The sequence below is a fragment of the Balaenoptera musculus genome, chromosome 6 (genome assembly GCF_009873245.2).
Source record: "Balaenoptera musculus isolate JJ_BM4_2016_0621 chromosome 6, mBalMus1.pri.v3, whole genome shotgun sequence".
NCBI classification, from domain to species: Eukaryota; Metazoa; Chordata; class Mammalia; order Artiodactyla; family Balaenopteridae; genus Balaenoptera; species Balaenoptera musculus.
The window spans coordinates 90587983-90605582 of NC_045790.1; the positions used below are offsets into that span (position 1 = coordinate 90587983).

Below are 17600 nucleotides of genomic sequence, written 5' to 3' on the forward strand. Positions count from 1 at the left end.
AAAAGAATCATCTCATTGTTAGGTGACTGATGGAGAAGATGATTGTTTCTGCTTTTAGCAAACCAATGGAAGAGAAGGTCAACCCACATGGTCTGAAAAGGAAAATGAGAACCTCACTCGTATGCTAGGAAGAATTTAAGAAAGACGATTTCCAGGCACTTGAATGGATACAACTCTATTGTGCCTCTGGTTCCTGGATTTTGTGTTTGAGCTGGGTCTCTCTGCCTTTCGAACTTGCCACTGGTAAGGCCGGCCCCACCTCACTCATGAGGAGGAAATTTGCACATTTCCAGGCTCAGATGCTGAGTGAACCATGGAAGATAATGTTATTTGCAAAAGAGGAGAAGCAGCCATTGGAGCAAAGAAGATGATAAGTTTGCCTGGGGGCGTGGAGGGGTTGAGACACCTGCAGGACATTCAGGCCGAGGTTCCTGTGGACGCTGAGAGTGTTACAGGGTAACTAGAAAACTAGGTCCTGAGCTCAGGTGATCAATTCAGTTCAGTTCAGTCGATTTGGAATTCATTTGATTAGAGGATAGAGTTAAAGCCACAATCTTGGATAAACTCATCAGGGGCTAAGGTGAAGAGTTTAAAGAAAAAAAAAAAAAAAAAAAGAAGGTTATTTCAGTCCGGGTAGAGCTAGATTATGCTGTAGAACAAATAATCCCAAATTCTCAATGACTTAATACCTCAAAGGTTTATTTCTCATCCACATTCTTTATGTCAAGAGTTGCCTAGGAATGCTATTCAGTGTCATCTCGCTCTGGGATTTGGACTGATGAACAACCACCCACCTGGAACCCTGCTGGTCTCTGTAGCAGGTGGAAAGATGGGTCTCATACTGGCAGTTAACTGTTGTAGCCCAGAAGTGACAGATATTGCTCCTGCTGATAATTCAAAGGCCAGAACTCATCACACAGCCCCACCTAACCACAAGGAAGGCAGTACTTGTCATCCAACCATGTGTCTGGAAAGAGAGGAGTGCTGACATCAGGAGCCACATTAATGACTACCCCAAGGCCCAGGACAGACTTTGCATAAACATGTCACTACAGAGATGCAAGAACTAAGAGTCGGCACAGAAAAAAGACAGGGGAAGAACAATTAGGCCTAGGAGGAGGACCAAGAAAGCAAGGGTCATAGATGACCAGGAGGAGGGAAAGAGAGTGAAGAAAGGAGCAAGTCATCAATGCAGAAGTTTCTAATGGAAGGGTACACCATGCACAGTAAGGCAGAGGGATTTAACACATCCAACTGGCTATCTCACAAGAGACACTTCAGGATGGCACTCATTTCCTTGATGATTTTCTCAGTCACAATTTCTGTCCCTCAGCCTAACCCTAACCCCACAACTAATCTTAATTATAATGATGCATACATAAGGCTGCCTCAGCCTGTGGCCACCAAACATTCTAAATGTCTAATCCCAAACTCCTTGCTCTGATTTCATTCTTATGAAGCAAACTTCTGCTTATGATTTGGCTTTCCTTGAAGGTCTATCTTCAGTAAGAGAGTGTGTTAGTTATTGTATATTAGAGCATTTGGGACCATGTGACAACTCCACTGCTCATTTGGGTAAATTTAAAAGACAGCATTCTGACTCATCAGTGGGATGACCATGGTATATATGAATCTCTCCCTAGATGGTTCCACCCTTGATATGCAGGTAAATGTATGATATGTAGGCAAACATAAGGCCTATAAGCCTTATGTGTAATACCTGACTTTTTTCTACAATGAGCATTTAGCAGGAAAAATCCAATAAAAATAAACTTCACGTTGGAGAGAGGCAGAGGAAGGAGTACGAAGAATTCAATAGAGGGAAAAACTGGGTAAAAGGAATTAGGAAGTAAAGGAAATGGGGAAAAGAGAGACCCTGAGAGGAGATCACAATTTCAGCAAGCTAAAGACTTTGGTGGCCTTTTAATTTTTGCTGAATTTAAAACAGGACTACAATTGTTTGCAGACTATGAAGTCTACAATTTGGCAAAGTTTAAGTTAAGGTTATTGATGGTGGGATGAAGTATCAAAACTGAACACATGTCAGAAGCCAAATATATATCATGTTTTTCTATTTCTAGAAATAAGCAAGCTGGGAATTATTAAATAAATTATAATAGAACCAGATTGTATATTTTAATATTATATATAACATGCATTATTATATAATAAATTATAACAGATTATAATATGATGGAATACAATTTGGTCACCAAAATTAGATTGTTAGATAGTATTAAATAGCACAGGAAAAAAGATGGCCTCAATAGAACGTTCAGTGGGAAAACCGCAGGGTTTTGAAATATGTGTGCATTACTATACCCAGTTTGAAAAACAGAAAAGGCTAGAAGATCTCCAGAATGGGTGGGGAAGTAGTGCTGTGATTATGGCTGATTTTTATTTTAGTCTTAATATTTTCCTGTGATTTTCAAATTTTCTATAATGAACTTAAAATTCCTTTAGATAATATAAATGACTTGTACAGAGAAGCATGCTTCCATTAGCAACTCAGTTTTTCAATTATTTTGTTAGTTATATTGGAATTAAAAACTCATTAGATACATTAAATGTAACATATTTAAATGCTGAGGATATATATGTTCCCAACTGCTTTTAAAATGAAATTGTAATTAGACGGAATAAGAGAATTGAGACTAGAAAAGCTCTCTGAGGGTAATGGCAAAGGCGTGAAATGCCCTATTTCAGATATTAAAAATACCATACAAATGGTAATCTTGTGAACATATTTTGCAGAATGCAATACATATAAATTAAAACTTGACTTTAGATTGTCTCATAAGTTTTAGTATGAACAGAAAAAGTTTTCTAAATTTAAATTAAGCTAAAGGTTTATTTTTACAATATATGAAAATGAGATGATAAGCAAACCAGTACTGAAAATAAGATTATGGAGAAAAGAGTCTACCTGCCTAAGAGCACATACGATTGTCAAATAGTGGAACCATCCTTTACATACTTACAATATATGTGTTAATTAACAATTAATACTCTAAGTACAGTTCTAAGCTCCATTTGGCGATGCAGAAGAAATGAAGAGTTTCCTCCCTTCTGATGAATTCTGCTCTTTCTGCAAAGACTGAGGCAAGATCATCTGAGAGTAAGGGGGCAGTGTGAAGCTCAGGGATCAAGGAAGGTAGAGAGGCTCAAGGTAACTTTGCAGAGAATAGGACGGTGTGTCCACCAGAAAAAATGCTATATTGCCATGGCTTGAAGGTCTCAACCTAGCTTCGGATTGAGATTATTTCAATGATATAATTGAATGATCTCACTGAGCAAGATGGACTCCTAGGGTGCAAAGAGAAAACAGTTTTATTCTTCTCCCCCAACTGCCCATTTGAATCCTCTTTTTTGAGCCAGCTCTTCCTTACCTTTCAGATGAAATATTAGGAAGGTCTTCTAACTCTCTGATCATCTCAGATAATAAAATGTCCTCTGGTCACTTCATCCCCAAATCACAGCTTCAGTTTATAAATTAATATGCCCAGAACTATTGCAACAAAACTCCAAACTTCACTGCTAGCTTGGATATGCTTTAGAACAAAGGGCCTGCATTGGGGAATGAGGTTTCACCTCTATTTCCCCATTAGTGTTACTTCTCCCGACCCCTCTCCGATCTCCCACCGCTTGGCTACCAAAAGGTCTTCCAAGATGGGAGCAGAGACAGCAGGAAGGTAAGGGGAAGGAAGGCCTTATTTGACTGACACAAATATAAGTTGGTGTAGCTTCCCTCTGGTTCTGGCTGCTGTTTTAAGCTGGCACTTATTCTCTCATTCGAGTATCTGTGGCCTCCCCAGACACCCTCCTGCTGGACCCTTCCAGTTGGAATTCCTTTGTCTCAGGCAGTGCCTCTCCTCTAACCAGCCACCTACAATCCCTCTCTGCTTGTCTACTTAGTAGAACCTCCAACCCCTTTTTGCTGAGGACATCTCATTGACTGCAGGAAGTCCTTTGGGTCAGAATTCCTTTTAAACAACCCAGACTCACATTCCTTCTGTGGGCTTCACATTTGGTCCCTGGAAAAATGCAGCTTTGGCCTGGCATAGACCAGAATGTGGTTATTTCCTAAATGCAGCCCTCGGCTGTACTGACACAGTTCATTTCAGTCAGCCCCTCATTAAAGACTTTCTTCCCTAGGCATGAATCTAATGCCTGTCTGTGTCCCCCAAGCTTCAAAAGATACCTATCGAAGATGCCTGTGAAGCTCCCACATGGCTAAGGTGTGGGGAGGGAGGGAGTGTCAGATAGGAAGAACTCACAGCTCAAGGTAAGTGAAAGATAAAACTCATAAAACCTGTTTCCACCCACTTTCTTCACAAGTCATGTATAGGTGGGCCAAATGATTTGCCTTGGAATATGATAGTATTTGGCATCCTTGGTCTTCGGGCCTCAGTGAAAACTGGAACAGAGGATTCTATTTCACTTTTATCTTCCCTCTGTGTAATTTTTTCTCTACTGCTCAGCCTCCCAGCTGAAGAGAAACAAGATGGTTGGGATCACGTTATGTCAAAGAGAAATGATGAAAAATAGAGCAGCAAGGGGATTTGGGCTCTGGTAAGAGTGACTGAATTGATGCAGCATGGAAGCAAAGCTGGATAAGGAAGGAAGCAAAGGAGGTCAGGGGACCAAATGGTTCAGGAGGTTGAAGAATGAAGAAGGAATGGCTGAGTAAACATTCTGGAAAGAGACTTTTAGCAGTTGATTGACTAAAGGGAATGGAGATGAGAGCAGCTGAACAGTCTTCGGGGCTTGGAGCCTTGTGGACTGGTCAGTGATTATGGAATCATTGGCAGGGTTGGAGTGTTGGAGAGAAGAGCGGGTTTTCAGACCAGAATGATGAACTCTGCTTTGTTGAACAAGCTGAACTTGAGAGGTTAGTGAGACATCCAGGTAATGTGACTGGAGGGTTGGAGCTCAGAAGAACAGCGTGGTCCATGACGTGCCTTTCAAAGTCAGGACCAGAGATAATTTTCAATGATGTCTCCAAAGGAGAAAGTAGAAAGACTGAATGCAGAGATCAAGGACCACTTGGGAAATGCATCTTGTTTGAAGGAAGGGGCATAAAAAGAGACTGTTAGGGCTTCCCTGGTGGCACAGTGGTTGAGAATCTGCCTGCCGTTGCAGGGGACACGGGTTCGAGCCCTGGTCTGGGAGGATCCCACGTGCCGCGGAGCAGCTGGGCCCGTGAGCCACAACTACTGAGCCTGCGCGTCTGGAGCCTGTGCTCTGCAACAAGAGAGGACGCGATAGTGAGGGGCCCGCGCACTGCGATGAAGAGTGGCCCCCGCTTGCCGCAACTAGAGAAAGCCCTCGCGCAGAGACGAGGACCCAACACAGCCAAAAATAAAAATAAATAAATAAATAAATAAAATTAAAAAAAAAAAAAAAAAAAAAGAAAGACTGTTAACAGAGAAGAAATAAAGCTCTCTGCCATCCCAGAGAAAGAGCTGCATCTGGGAGTCAGGCTAATCTGTTCTGAAGAGTGCTTCATCCAAGAATACCTTTTCTTCCGCTTCCTTTCTAATCACCTTTATTGCCTGATTATGCAGCTAAATCTCCTCCTACCTCTATGCTTAGTTTCCACATCCGTAAAATGAAGTTAGTAACAGTTTCTGCCTCTGGGGCTGTGGTGAAGATATAGTGAAACAAAGGGTGACATGCCTGGCATAGAGTATAAACCCAGCAAATGTGAGCTATGATTATTATTATCATTTTTTTTCATATCTGTCTCTGCTTAATCAATAATTACTCCTTTACAGGATGAGTATATCGAACTTATTTCCAGAGGGCTTGTCTTTTTTTGCCTCTCAATTAGCTCTCCCTCTAATGCAAACGGCACCGGGAAAGAGAGAATAACTCAAATGTCCCACTCCTGATGCCCTGGCATGGTTAAGATAAATATGTTGCCATAATGATACTGGTTTGACTTTCAAATCTAATGTTCAGAAATGTTCACTATTTCCTCTTAGGGACTATGCCTAAAGTTTAGACACATTGTCCCCAACTGGATGATGATGGCTGAAGTATGACATTTATTTACTGTATTAGTTTTCTATTGCTGTGTAACAAATTACAACAAACTTGGTGGCTTAAAACACCACTTCTGTCTTAGTTCACAGTTCTATGGGGCTGAAATCAGGGCACTGCGTGGGTAGGTTCTCTGCTCAGGGTCTCACAAGGCTAAAATCCAAGTGTCAGCTGCAGTCCTCATCTGGGGCTCAGAGTCCTCTTACAAGCTCACTAGTGTTTGGTAGAATTCAGTTCTTTGTGGCTGCAGGACTGAGGTCCCTGTTTTCGTGCTAGTTTGTTGTTGGGGATCTGTCTCAGCTTCCAGAGGCTGCTCCTTTCCACTGGCAGTTCACTACATAGCTGTATGTATTCTTCCAGGCCAGCAGGAATGTTTCTCTCCGACGTTTTCCTTTGCTACCAGTTGGAGAAAACTCTGCTCCTAACAGACTCACCTGATTAGAGCAGGCCCATCCAAGAGAGTTTCCCTTCTGCCATATAACATACCCTAACCACTAGACTGATGTCTCATCATTTTCATATGCTCCGCGCACACTCAAAGAGGAACGGATGATACAAAGGCAAGGGTCACTGGGGGGTGGCCTTAGAATTCTGCCTCCCACGCTCACTTATGGAACAGCAACTATGTTTCATGCACTGCCCAAAGCACCGTGGGTACACGATTGATCAGATGCTGCCTTTCAGTTGCTCATCCTCTACCCCACACTGTCCAACACAGGAGGCCCTGCCACATGTGGCTATGGAGCACTCAAACATGGCTAATCCAAATTGTGGTGTGCTGTAAATGAAGCATGCACACTGGATTTCAAAGGACTGGTACCCCCAAAAAACCTGTGAAATATCTATTAATATTCACGTATTAAATACATAGCAAATTGATAATATTCAGGATACACTGGTTTCAAAAAATATATTATTAAAACGAATTCTACCTGTTCCTTTTTACTTTTTTGAAGTGTCTACAGTTGAGCCTTGAACAACGCAGGTTCGAAGTGGGTGGGTCCATGTATACACGGATCTTTTTCAATAGTAAGTAAAACAGTATTATATGATCTGTGGTTGGTTGAATCCACAGATGCCAAGGAACCTTGAAAAGGGAGGGCCGACTATGAGTTATACACAGATTAACCCCCTGTGGTCAAGGGTCTACTGCTTAAGAAAACTTAAAATCACAAATGTAGCTGGACAGTACTGGTCTAGACCAAGAAAAAGACAAGCACTTCCATGCGTACCAGGTGCCAACAGAGAAGCCAATGATGTTTTGGGCACACGAGGAGGAGTGGTCAGTTCAGCTGGGGAAGAGAGAGCAAATAGGAAAGGCTTCCATTGGTTGGCTTCCCATTCACAGCACACAAGGTAGAGCACACTGGTCCTTTTCCAATAGATAGCAATTTATATAAAACTGCAAAGCAATTACTAGTGACTTTTTAATTTTAGAAGGCACACTTTCAGAGCAAGATTTTAAAACAAATGCAAATGCCCAAATACAAGTGAACACTTTCCTGACCTTTAACTGTTCTCCATCCAGCTGGACTTTCCTCTTTTTCTTGGACCCCAGGAGACAGAGCCAAATCTCTCTTTGAGCTATTTTGTAGGGTCAAAACTTCAAGGCTGTCATCACGGAGAGTGGAGAGTGGCCTGTCTTCCAAAGTCCTCGCCGGCAGTGATTCTCTGGCTTTTAATCTCTCCAATAGAGGGCGGCTATTACCAGCTTAATTAGAGAGCAGTTAATTACCCTCTTGGCCCTCGCAATTAGTTCAAAGAGCTGTCTTTGGCTTCCTTGACTTATGGCAAATCAGAAAAAGAAATGCTGAAATGTGATTTATAAAATTTTGTCTATAATGGTCTTTATTCCCATTGGGAGATTCCCTGTCAATTATCTTTTTAGACTATATTCCACTTCCTATAAAGACCCCTGTAAATAATGTGTACTCAGACAAATGCTTTTATATGCAAATAGTTAATACCCTTTAAGCACATGTTATATATCAGATGTTGTGCTCAGCACTTAAATCATCTCATTTAATCTTTACAACTCAAAAAGGTAACAATAATAGTATGATACTAACAATTATTGAGTGCTTGCTAGGTGCCAGGTACTTTTCTAATCTCTTTTTATTTGTGATGAAGTTAATTTAAGGATTAAATGAGATAAAATATGGGAAGTGCTAAGAATAGTGCCTGATGCCAGGAGAAGTGCTCAACAAGTGTTAACTAATATTTAATCCTCACAAAGGTCTTGTGTCATCAATATTATTGTTACTATTTCTATTGCAAAATAAAGGTAAGTAAAGCGAGGCTTAGAGGGCTGAAATTCCTTGCCCTATATCAGTGTGTACCAGAATCACCTGGAGGGCTTGTTAAAACGGATTGCTGCCCCTGCTCCCCACCCCGCCCTTGAGTTCCTGATTCAGTGGGTCTGGGGTGGGAGCCGGGAATGTGCATTTCTAGCCAGTTTCCAGCGAGGCCCATGACTGATGCTCAGGGATCACACAGCTCTGATCACACAGCTCATAAAGACTTCGCCTCTGCTGCCCGTGCTCTTCACTACTCAACACTCCCTCCTTCCACCTTATGTTAACAAAGCTTAAAGTGTCTAAAAATCAAGCTAATGTCAGAACTCAGGCAGCTTTAAACAAATTATAAGAGTTTTAAAGGACAGTACAAAATGATTGACTCATACTACATACTGGGAAATCCTGAACCAAATAGGGCATCACTTCTTCTAAGGACCATGCTACTCACAAATGCTCATTAGTAAGGGCCTTTTGCTCACTCCCAGCCACCACATATGCCAGCAAAGATGAGTACTGTCTTGTCTAAATATGCATGTAAAGGGGCCCTTTCCATGCAAATTATGGCTCGTTCTTAAAGGGGAGGGACACACACCATCTTCATGATAAGGGTTTTCTCCAGAGTGGAAAGGAGGGCTACGGGATTGAGAGAAATTCGCAAAGGTTTTAATTACAATACCAATGTTTTTGTTCTTTAAAAAAATGTGAAACAATTCTGGCAAAATGTTGAGATTTGTTGAAGCTCATTGATCAGCACACAGGTGTTTATTATGTTATTCTCTAAATTATTCGGAATCTTTGGACTTTTTTTTTTTAATTATTTATTTATTTATTTATGGCTGTGTTGGGTCTTCGTTTCTATGTGAGGGCTCTCTCTAGTTGTGGCAAGCGGGGGCCACTCTTCATCGCGGTGCGCGGGCCTCTCACTATCGCGTCCTCTCTTGTTGCGGAGCACAGGCTCCAGACGCGCAGGCTCAGTAGTTGTGGCTCACGGGCCTAGTTGCGCTGCAGCATGTGGGATCCTCCCAGACCAGGGCTCGAACCCGTGTCCCCTGCATTGGCAGGCAGATTCTCAACCACTGTGCCACCAGGGAAGCCCCTGGACTATTTTTTAAATATATATATTTAAAAAATGGACTATTTTTTAAATATATATATTTAAAAGACCCTACGCCTACTAGTTCATAGGGAAATCTCATAGTGGAAAAACAGACACGGACCCAGTTCCCGTAGGAGTCACTGTGCAGTGAAGGAGGTGACCCTGAATCGAACAATCATAGATAGTTATAGAGTTTCAAACCGCAGTCTGTTTTACAAAACTAAGGTTTAGAGTACAAGGAACGCTTTCAACTCTGGTACCTGACCTAGACTTGGAGTCAGGGAATGCAGAAGTTCAGCTATGAGCAGCAGGTCTTGAAAGTGTTGACTAGGAGCAAGTGGGTTGGGGCACAGAGAACACTGTAGAAAGGCCAAGTGTTGGGAAGGAGCAAAGAGTTTTCAAAGGAATGAAAGCATGTCTGTGGGTCTGAAGAGCTGGGAGCAAGTAAAAGGATGGCATAAGACGAAGCTTAAGAAGCAGGCGAGGGGCAGGTCATGCAGAACCATATTTAGGATTCTGGACATGATCAGTGCCCTAGCAGAATGTAACGTGCCTTCATGGTCACCTGGAAATAGGTTGAAGCTATAAATAAAGTCTGTCAAGTCAAGTTAAAGCCTTGACTACTAAGCATCTACAGTTTAACAAGTGGTATACTGGCAAACTGGCTTTCCAAATTAAAAAAAAAAAAAAAAAATTCTTGGTTGAAGTGTTTGCCTATGTCTGTGGTATAAATACTCCCACCATGTCTGATTTCAAGTCACCCACGTGATGTTACAGAAGAGATGTGTAGCCAGAGCTGATACAAGCTGGCTTCTGTTCACCACCGTATTGTAACTTAGTTCTAGACACATTCTAAATGGAAATGATATTGTGTACTTTGGTATTAGTGAGAAACAACAGTTGTTGAGAGCAGATAGAATAGAATGCATTTTTTTCACAGAGAATATAAGATGTTCTCTTATTTCCTGAAACAAGTCACCACGGTGAATTTTAGGTTTGGTCACTTAATGTAATCAAATCAGAACCATGATTTCAATCTAACCTTGAGTTTACAAGCTTCTTTCATCCTTTGTTTCCTCATGCATAAAATGTGGAATCCCTTGAAGGGATAAAATCTTTATTATTTTATGAAATGAGGTCTTTTATAACCAAGATCTAAGTTATGCCCATTAAGGGTTATAGCTTTCTAGTTTCATTGTCAGGGTGTGGGGACACAAAAAATCAACCATCTGCTGCTTGCTAGTGGTTTCTGACTCATAAATCAAAATTTCCCTCTTCTCTGTATGTCAGAGAATCACCACTGAGGTTGGCTAAGTGATTTAACTTGGCATTTTCAGCACTTAGTCCTTAGCCTGCTATGAGGAGGCATCTAATAGGTCAAATATCCATATAACTAATGCAAGCAGTCTTTATGTCCAAAATTTATTCCCCCAGGACTTGGGATTAATTCTATAATTAAAATGTTAGACACCTGATTTCCTACAGCTACTTTTGGTGATATCCCACTGTGTATGAGGGCCTCTGGAATCCCTGACTTTCTAAAGAAGTTTAAAAGAAAAAAAAAAATCAGTATTATCTCATGAATCCCAATCTGGTACACCATAGGTATTTATAAACCAGATTATACAGAAGGTAGAATTTCCTGATTGTGAAGTTTTGTTTTGTTTTGTTTCTTTTCAAGAGTGGTCTCCTTAACAAAGGGTATAAGACAGAATCTTCCAGCATCATTGGCAAGGGGCTACGATAATTTCCCTTGTAAAATATTCCTGTATGATTCATTTATTTCATGAAATAAAAGTGAATGGTGACACACACTTGCATGGAATATAGTTTGAAATCTCTCCAAGGACTGTTATTACTTTAAAAACATTCCATTACAATAATTTATCGTGAAATCTTATTCATTCAAGCTTGCTTCAGGGGCTGTACTTGGAGCCCCAAAGAGCCAGGCAGGGGCACATGGCCACGTATTGGCCATATTACTCTGAGAAACTTTCTAAATTTTTATTATAGACATGCACTTTCATACATATCCCAAATGAGGGAAAACAGTAGACTGAATCACCAGGTACCCACCACCTACTTCAACAGTTATGGATTCATGGCTGATCTGGTTTTATCTTCACCCCCACCCCCTTTTCATTCATCCAACCCCACACTGAATTCCTGAGAGCTTTCAAAGGAAGTTGCGGAATCTTAGCCTGTGGCAATAACAACTGCTCACATTCCTTCCTGGAAACTAGACTTTCTTGTAACCTTACAGTTTCAGCACAGCCATCAAAGAAGGAATGAACACATTTTCCAAGGCATTCTATTTACATGCTCCGGGTTTTTCATCAATCATGTAAAACATAGTGACATTTTCAGTTCAAACTAAAGTGACTCATCAAGCCAGAGGGATGGGTCATTGAGGACATATGACACCTTCCAGTTTAACCTGCTCTTTGACTGTGAACACCTGTGTAGTCATCTTGCCATATATCTCTCCCTGACCCTTCTGTAATGAGAGACCCTGTTTACATAATCCTGAGCCTTACCAGTACAGTAAGAAATGATTTCAAAATTTACTGCAGAAAACCTCAATTTTTGGAAAGTATAAATTTATATCAAATTCAACAGCAGGTCCATACTTTTACTTTAGAAGTAAAGCAAGCCACTGGGAAAAGCAATGGGAGAGAGAGAGTTTGATTCTTTCAACTAGAAATTTTTCTTAAAGAAACAATCAAGCAGTTCTTCAAAAATGTATGTGTTAGGGTGTTGAGTGCAGTAGATTGAATATACAAAAAATATTGGAAACAATTAATTATCCAACAATAGAGGATTGTGGAAATAAACTCTAGAACATCCACACAGTGGAATATTATGAAGCCTTGAAGAATAATGGGGAAATGTTTGTGATATAGTAAGTAAAAGAGAAATGTTATCTTTAATAAATAAAGTGTTAAAAAATAGATGGAAGAACCTATAGATTAAAAGAAACTTAAGAGAAATATTAACCAGTTGCAGTGTATTGTATTGCCCTTGTAAGTCTAAGCATGCATACCTGTGGGCATAGAACTGAGGAAATCTGAACAATGACCAGTTATTGAAGGATACTATGGGTTTTTTTATAACTATTTTTTAAATGTAATAGTGGTATATTTTTTTAAGTTCTATGTTTAGAGATGAAATGCTATGCTGATGGGGTATAAGGCTATAAATGAAACAAGTTAACAAAATTTGAGGGTTCATTACACTCTCTACATCTGCACATGTTTAAAATTATGCACTGTAAAAACGTGTTTAAGTTTGAAAACAGTATACACTCTGTGACTCTATTAATTTTAGCTATCTTTTTTCTCATTCTATATGAAACATGATAATCTTTAAACACTTTTTATAATAAGTTATTTAACAACTTGAACGAATGAGACAGGAACGAATTGGGGCAGGCACAACCGTTAAAAGAATGACACAGCCGTTGAGAAAAACGGGATACGACAAAGACTGGTAAAAACCGACCAGGCCCAAGATGGCAGAAGATTCGACCTCCAGGAGACCTTGAGCCTGAGCATCTGCTCATTGTAACACATCAGCTAAATGACACACCCACAGGCACCGTGGCAGCTCTGAGGCTGACCATAAAAGGCCAAAAAGTGGGCGGTGGCCTGATTTCTGAAGTCCCCACCCCTTCCCCAAAATAGTTAGAATATTCCTCCCACTCCTTAGCATATGAAATTACCCAGCCCATAAAAACTAACAACTCCATACCCCGGAGCCGCTCTCACTTTCTGATACCGCTGGCCGGCATTATACCTGTGGAATATGTATCTCTCTAATAAACCTGCTTTCACTTTACTTTGGCTTGCTCTTGAATTCTTTCCCATGCGAGACCAAGGACCCTCACTTGGTGGCCTGTCCCAGGAACTCGCCCGAGACTTGGGACATGACCATTCTCTTGCTCCCCCTTCTCCTGCAACACTAATTTATGATAGACGTTAATCACCAAAATTTGCCGTTTTCTCGTTTTGCTAGTAAACCACTGTGTTCATAAACTGTTAAAAATAGCAATGTAAGATGAAGTCACATATTGTCTCAAACAAAATTTGGTGATCTTCTATTGACCTAAGGCCCATACACCAGTTATGAAGTGACTTTTATCCTGTGGCCTGGGAGCAATTTATGCCTGAAACATGCAAAGAGACAAGCACAACTCTTTTGAAATCCTTGGCTTTCAAGTTTCAATACGAAGCTAGACTTTCATAAACAAAACAAGTAAGCAAACTGAATCTCCTAACAGGTGAGTGTAGAGAAACAAACAAAAACTTATTTTATATGAATGACTTGGATAGTCTATAACATTTTAGGGACAATTCTGCCCAAACTGATAAGAAAAGGCAATTTTTCCAGGTACCAATTTTGTTTTTGCTTTGTTAAGGTGGCAGGATTTATCTTATGTAGGAAAAACTAAGTCACCAAGACATTGAACTTCCAAGCTCCTGAAAGAGGCATTTAAGCCTGAAATGGGCTTTCCAGAAAGTGACTGTAAGCATACAAAATGGAAAAAGGAAAAATCACATATAAAGTACTTACCATATCAGAGCCCCTGTGGATAGTTGTGTGGCGCTTTGTAACTTGATTCTGCTTAAAAACTCAACCACAGACCCTGTGTGCAGGAAAGAGAACAGTCCGGAAACTGGATTTTTTGTGATCCTGCTTGAGTCCTCCAAGGCTCCAAATTGTTTAACTGACTAGAAAATTCTGCTTCACTTCTAGTATTGGTCTCTCCTCCCTGGCCCTGTCAACTACAGGCCCTGAGCCCCGTTTGGGGTAATTAAGTTCTGTCCCACTCACGCTCCTGAGCCCAAGTTCATCCTCTGTCCTGGGTGAGTCTCCACCCCCCACCGGAGAGTGGGGTCTGGAATGGGCCTTGCTGCCCTGTCGCCAGATGGGTACAGGCAGCAGGAGGCTTCTCCCCTCACTCCTTTTCCCATGGCACCTCAGGACTTCTGTTTTGCTTTCCTGATTGCTCCCCTGGTCAATACCCAGAAAGAAGCCCCGAGTCTCAGCGTTCTGCCCCCAGATGTGGCCCTTATCCTTCTTCCTCTAGTAACTGCAGGCTGAGGTCTGGCTCCCTATATGAGGGACCACCTGGAAGCACACTGCCCCCTGGTGGATGCCATTCTTCCTGCCTGGAGATCCCTGCAGCCAGCCCACCACCCCTCACTCCGGGTGGCGTACCCAAATATCTCCTTAAGTGGGGATTAAACTGTAATTTGCCACACCTGTAAAAAACATAATTAGAACTGTGGGATGTTCCTCGGTGGTGTGCCAGCTGATACATTTTTAGGCTTTCTACAAGTTGTACTGTTAAACACTGTCATTATTAAAATTTAAATTGTATAAACTTAAAATTAACTTACATTAAAAACAACGGCCATAAATACTCAAAACTCATCCCTTCTTAATAATCTTACTAAATTTTACTATTTTCTATGCTCGTGAGTTGTTTACATCTATTGGTATCTGGATGGTGGAAATTACTCCACTTGTCAAATCATAGTTGAATTGCAACCATAGGTTGGCTATGGATACAAGAGTTCAGCAAAAAATCAATGAAGACATTCAGTGCGAATCAACCGGCTATATGGAATTTAAAATAAAGAGCATTGTATACTTTATTATTATTTATAAATGGTGTGCTGCACACCCTTTACATCAGTAAAATTTATAAATTGACATAATTTTTTTCTAGAGAGCTAATTGTTAAACATTTTGAAGCACACTACAGTGTCCCTTCCTCCCACTCCAGGGCCAGTTGTAGAGTCTCATTAATTCTGCTAGTTCTGCAAACACCCCATTACTGACCTTGAGAGCTGGTTGGAGGGTGGGAAGCTCACACTCCCACCCCTACCCTCACCCTCACCACCCCCATGAATCCTGTCCAAGTGGAGGGACATCATTAGCATACCACACCTGGCCTCTTCTGCTTCCTGACACATTCGTTCCCTGCGGAAGGTGAACTGACTTCCCTGGTTGGTGAGTGCAGAAGGAGAAAGAAATCATGCATGGCCTAGCTCCTGCTTCTGTTACTTTTCTTAGAAGCCACCCACAGGGGGCATCTCTCTCCATATGGGGAAGTCTGCCATATTCTGGTATTGCCTGAGGCTGATGAGCAAGTTGGTCAAATTCTGGAGTTTGGTATTAAGAACGCCACTTGCTCAAAGATAGAAGCTATGCTCTGTAAAGTAGCATTGATCATAATGAGGGCCGTATACTGGCCTCCATCTGCTAACTCCTTTGTCTTATTTCTCACTGGTTTAAAAACTGAATGGGGAAAAGGAGTGCTATTTATTGGGTCCCTCAGAAACTCCCAAAGGCTCCTCTTCCATCAGCCTTTGCTCCTGAGGTCACAGAATGCCTTGTGGCTGTACCCATTTGTACTGGTATGCATAACCCTTTTCTAAGATGAGAAAACTTGACTGGCAAATTTATTTGATTCTAATTCCTTTTATTACCTATACGTGTATGTGCAATAATAATGCTTACACAGTTGAGCACCTTGTATATGCCAGATATTGTACATAGGAACACAGATCTTAGAAGGCAAGTATTAATGACCTAGAGTGTTAAAGTAACTTTCCCAAGGTCACAAAGTAACAAGCTAGTTGTCTGATTCCAAGGCCCTTGCTCTTTCCAGTACACTTTCCCTCACTCCCCTTTTCTTTCTCTTTCCTCCCACTCCCAGCCCTCCAGTCTTCCCTCCTCCCCTTTCCTCTCTCTCCTGCTCCCTTTCACCCATCCATCCTTCCACCACTACCTTCCCCCATTTCCACATTTTCTAGCCCTTTGACGACACTACAGAAAACTAAGACAGCATCTGAAATCTCAGAGGTTTTTATACAGATATATAATTTTAGAATTTATACATATAATTATATATAACTCATATATAATTATATATAAATTCTAAAATATAATAAAAATAAATAAATCAAAATTCTACAAAATCTTACCCCAACAGCTGGGCCCTCAAGAAACTTGGCGGCAGGCATCAGGAAAACTGTAGCTGTGTTTTTAGTATCCTCCTCGGGTTTCTCATGAGCAATGTCTAGCATCCCATTCAAGATCCTGGGGGAGGAGGTCACAAAGAAATGAGTGTGTGTCGAGAGAGACCACAGGATTGCATCAAGCTAGAGTCTGTGCAGGCTTGACCAGGGGGCTGGGCTCTACGTGGAAAATGCAGCCTTACCTCAAATGGAGTGTTTTCTGTTACCTCCACATCAAACTTTCTTTCCCTGGGGTCAATAGTTGTGCAACAGTTTTAGAGATTAAGCAAACAGTTTAGAAATTATTTGGGGAATGATTACAGGAAGGGGAAAAATAAATACATATATATACACGTATATTCCTATTATATATATTTTAAAAATGCATTCTCTATGGGAGGTAACATCATCCCCAAGGGGGTGAAAATTTGTTCTCAGGGGAGGGTGTGAAAAAAATCTCTCCTTTTACGTATACAGCACAGATAATACTGACATACATATAGTACCTAAACAAATACAGTAAGTCTTTGGTATTAAAATTTCATGGAGGAGATATTAAGAAAAACATGTCTAAAAAGGCTCCTTAGGGGAACAATATTTTTTTTAAAAATGGTTGAAAAACAATGATGTATATTGAGACCTAGCAGACTATGTGACACATGGTAGGTACTCAAAACATGAGATCTGTAGGTGCTATTATCATAGTTAGTTGTTCTTACAATTATCCAACAAACTAACTAGAGAGCCATGCCATCCCATCATGGTTAGGGTGGAGAAGGGGTACTGTGGCCAGTTCCCAGATGAAGTTAGTTTAGGCTGGATCCTGCATGAGCTAGAGGTCCAAACTGCCTGGGGTTCTAGAAAATAAGCAGATTCTTGCACACCACTGGGATGACCTCTGGGACGCTCAGGAACACTTGTGCAGGATGGCGTTAAAATCCAAAGAACAAGGCATGGCACAGACGTTTGTGAGCAGCGCAGAGGCTACCACAATGCCCATGTTAATCCTCTGGGGAAAGGAAGTACTCCTAAATTCAGTTTCTTCCTGGCTGAGAACTCTACCACTGAGTTTTGTGTGCCTGCCTCTGTTTCTCTTTAGAGAATCTGGCTTCTAGGAGGCGCTCAATATTTGAG

General features: G+C 41.1%; 1 long non-coding RNA gene across 1 annotated transcript in view; it reads right to left on the reverse strand.

Annotated features, from left to right (window-relative positions):
* The window catches only part of LOC118897041, a 177126-nt gene extending 160585 nt beyond the window's left edge, over positions 1-16541 (reverse strand). Inside the window, exons 1-2 of the long non-coding RNA XR_005020331.1 lie at positions 16434-16541; positions 14011-14083 (exon numbers count right to left, since the gene is read on the reverse strand). This is a non-coding gene — a long non-coding RNA (uncharacterized LOC118897041). The remainder of the gene's footprint in view (positions 1-14010; positions 14084-16433) is intronic.
* Positions 16542-17600: the final 1059 nt, after the last annotated feature.